The sequence below is a fragment of the Humulus lupulus genome, chromosome 2, assembly GCF_963169125.1.
Source record: "Humulus lupulus chromosome 2, drHumLupu1.1, whole genome shotgun sequence".
In the NCBI taxonomy this organism is placed as follows: Eukaryota; Viridiplantae; Streptophyta; class Magnoliopsida; order Rosales; family Cannabaceae; genus Humulus; species Humulus lupulus.
The window spans coordinates 275020046-275024218 of record NC_084794.1 but is presented as its reverse complement, the minus strand read 5'-3'; the positions used below and the strand labels follow the sequence as shown (position 1 = coordinate 275024218).

Genomic DNA, 4173 nt, shown 5'->3' with positions numbered 1-4173 from the left:
TTTGATGCTCACGTTAATTGATGCCCAAAACAACTGGGACATGATATAGGTGTTTATTTGGCACCATTAATTGATGATTTGAAATATTTGTATGAAAATGGTGTTGAGGCATATGACGGTTTTAAGAAAGAAGTCTTTAACCTAAAAGTTGTGTTGTTGTGGACTATTAATGATTTCCCGGCTTATGGTAATCTACACTACAACAATTTGTAGTATATATTACATTAAAAAATAGCATATATTTAGAAGTGCTATTAATGGTGGATGATTAAAAACACACGGAACATTATATTTTGGCGCCATATGAATAAACCTCAGGCGCCAAAATGAAATTTTTTTTTTAGTCTCATCTGCCAAATTCCCTAAATCTAAGTTACCCGAAAAATTTCTCTCAGCCTCCATCTCTCACTCTCATCTCGTCTCTCTGCCCTCTCCGCCTCACGAAGTGTCACTCTCGTCTCGTCTCCTCGCCTCACGAAGTCTCCATCTCTCACTCTCGTCTCGTCTCTCCGCCTCACGAAGTCTTCTCAACTCATCTCTGCCTCATGAAGACACGCTCCAGAGTGGAGCTCTTTCTCCGCCTCACGAAGTCACACTCCAGAGTGGAGCTTCTCTGCCTCACGAGTTCTTTCTCTGCCTCAAGAAGTCACGCCTCACGAAGTCACGCCTTCCAGAGATCTATCTCTGCCTCACGCCCACTATCTCAGGTTCGTTTCTCTCCTCGACTTACATCTTTTTTAAGGAACGATACCATATGATTCATCCCTCTGCCCTCCAATTTGTAGCCCTTGGGTTCCTGCTCTCCGTGGGTGAGGAGTATGTGTTCACAGGTGCTGTCTTACATTGGGGTCATCTGTCATGCCATTTTTCTGGGCCATTGGGTTCATGTGAGGTGGCGTGGTAAAGGGTTTCTTTTTCTCAATCATCTCATATGTTTTATTTAAGAAGCTAGGTCAGTTGGGAGTCTCAGAAGTGAGCGATTAGCCAATCTGATTGGGTGTTGCTGCAAAGGAGATGAGAGGTTGCTGGTGGCTGATTTTATGCCCCATGAAACTCTCGCTAAGCATCTTTTTCACTGTAAGTTACTTTATTTCTTTATATATATATATATTTATATGTATATGTTTGTACATACTTCCGTTTCGTTTCCTTTTTATGGGTGATAATTTATTAAATAAAGCTAAAATAACTGAAAGTGAAGCTGGGAAGATGTATTTGGTTATTGTTTGGCTGAAAAATGCATTGTAGGTTTTTGACTTGTTCAAAATGACTAAGACTGAATAAAATTGATGTTTCATTCAAGATCTTTGTTATTAAAAGGTTTTTCATGGGACTTAAAAGTGAAATATTGGTATTTAATTGCCTTGATTGCCCAAGTACTTACTTGTTTATCATTTTGGAAGTGCTATTGATGGAAAGTAGTGCTTATGAATTGGTATTTCTTCTCTCAAATAAACTTCTAATGTTCATTCACGACTCAATTGAATTGAATTTAGCTAAGAATGATTTTGTGATTTTTTTTGGATAGTTTGTTCCTTATGATTGCACTGTTATAGGGGATGCTCAACCAGTGAAATGGGCCATGAGATTGAGGGTGGATTTGCATCTGACATAAGCTCTGGAGTACTGTAGCAGCAAAGGGCGTGCATTGTATCACGATCTCAATGCCTACAGGGTTTTATTTGATCAAGTAACAATGGTTTCTTTGATATATAGTTTTTATTTTTATTTAACATTTTTAATTAAAATAATTTACTATTGAGTTGGCTGTGATCAATTATCAGGATGGCAATCCCAGACTATCCTGCTTTGGCCTCATGAAGAATAGCAGGGACGGCAAGAGTTACGGTACAAACTTAGCATTCACTCCTCCGGAGTACCTGAGAACTGGTATTTTTGTTTGCTTGAATAAGTGAAATAATGTGTTCTTTTAATGTGGATTATCATTGAACGGGCATCACTATGTTAGATATTTGCAACTAAAGAGCCATTTCTTCATGACTTTAGTAATGGAAATTCCAAGAAAAATTATGTTGATGGAAAAAGCATTGCTGTACTATTTTCCTCATGATATCTTTGGCTGACGAGTATAAAATATTTTTTTTATGAAGCTGAGAGAATTTAGTCTGGTAGCAATATGATATATACATGATACGATTCAATTCTTTGTTGACAGGTAGAGTGACACCAGAAAGTGTGGTTTACAGCTTTGGAATGTTGTTGATGGATCTTCTAAGTGGAAAACATATACCCCTAGTCATGTGAGTTCACACTTTATTCTTACTACTACTAGTAAATATATGTACATCAGTTCATAAGCACATATCTCTGGTTTTAACTAAATAATAAGTTGGATCAACATTGTTGGTTTATATTGTTTGCAGGCACTTGATCTAATTCGTGGCAAGAATTTTCTGATGCTTATGGATTCTGCTCTAGAGGGTAATTTTTCAAATGATGATGGACCTGAACTTGTGCGTTTAGCTTCCCGCTGTTTGCAGTATGAAGCACGTGAGAGACCAAATGCAAAGTCTCTTGTCACTTCTTTCATGTCTCTTCAGAAAGAAACATAGGTGTGTACTCTGCTTGATCCTTTCATTTTTATGTTTAGTAAATTTGTTCTTCTATTTTATTACTTATCTTTTTTCCTGAAATACTATTTTTTGCACACTACCTTTATGTATTTTTTTGTAATGATGAAATGGAGATCATTGGCACTTGTCTAATTGAGGATACAACCAAATTGGATTGTGAGATTTTGGCCATTTGATAATTGAAAATTTGCTTCCATATGGAAGCAAATTATGAAATTATTGAAACCTGCCATTCTCATTTGATAATGACCAAGTGCTTATCTCTAATTACTCAACATGGTATGTACTCAACTCAGTTTTTTCTTTTGTTTCTTAGTCATTGAGTTAATATAATATATGGCTTCAGTGTATTCTAGTTTCTTGCTTGACCTTTTATTTTCTTGAGTTCTTTTATTCCTTCCAGCTTTTCCTTTATTCTGAAGTTGTTTTTGAACTAAGAGAGATGAGTAGGTATTTAGCAACTTTATTTTATAATTTAATTTATATTAATAACAAGGATGGAAGGAATCCATTGAACATTTCTGTGGCTGCCTAGTAATAATTTTACAGAATAGGTCTATATCTATATGCAAATTTATATTATTTAGGCTTCTTTCTTTGATACTTTTGATAATTAATATGGTTTTTTAAGAGTTACTATAAGCACTTAACAATTTGTGATTCCGACAATGTTTTGGTAAAAGATGAAAGTATCTTTAGAATGGGTCCATTATTAAGAGTTGATCATTTATGCGTTAATTTCATCTAATATAAATATTCAACTGATTTCTTTTTGACATAGTGGTTATATAATATTTTGTATTGATTTCTTTTAGCCAGGTCTTAATGAGAAATTAAAATGCATGAAGCAACATGTTTTTAGATCAGTTCACTTAATATTATTGACTTCGATTTAAAAGGAATGATTTCTTTTTTCTTATTATTTTTAAAATAGATTTTGGGAGATGAAAAGAGTGGAAATGGATTATGCAAACAATGATATTCTTGGAAAAGCAGTCGAGAAGAGTCTTAGCAGCATTCTAGCAAGTGAGTTTTATTTAAAGATGCGTGTTAGATTTTAAATTGTTCAAAAATCTTATTATTTGCATAGATTTATATGGTAAATAACTTAAATGTATTGAAAACTATATTTTATATTATAAGAGAATTTGAAAACTAATATTGGTGGGGCTTTAGTATGATTTATGCTTACTTAGTTGTGGCAGAGGAATTGGTTCGTAGTAATTAGTTGGAGGATTCCAATAGGGTTCTCTTGTGGGGTGGTGGTTTATTCTTGTCCCATGTGCCTTTTTTTTTATAATTTTTTTATTGAATATACATGTACAAGTAATGTTAGCATTTTCTTTTTTATAAGTTGATGCAATGTCTTGAGATTATTCCTTTTAAGGTTAAGGACTTCAGCTGTAGTTGTCTGAGTTATGATTGATGTTTACAATAGTGATTGTATATAATTGCTGCATATATAACATGTTCAGTTACGTTTTAATTGTAGTCATAAGGTTTCTTGTTCTACTGATTTTCTTTATTGATTAAGATAATATATAATGTATTTTCTTAGCTATGCATATACATGAACTGT

The 4173-nt window shown here is 33.9% G+C and overlaps 1 pseudogene; it reads left to right on the top strand.

Annotated features, from left to right (window-relative positions):
• The first annotated feature begins 1025 nt into the window (after window positions 1-1025).
• On the top strand, window positions 1026-2573 carry LOC133816699 (serine/threonine-protein kinase BSK5-like; annotated as a pseudogene).
• Window positions 2574-4173: the final 1600 nt, after the last annotated feature.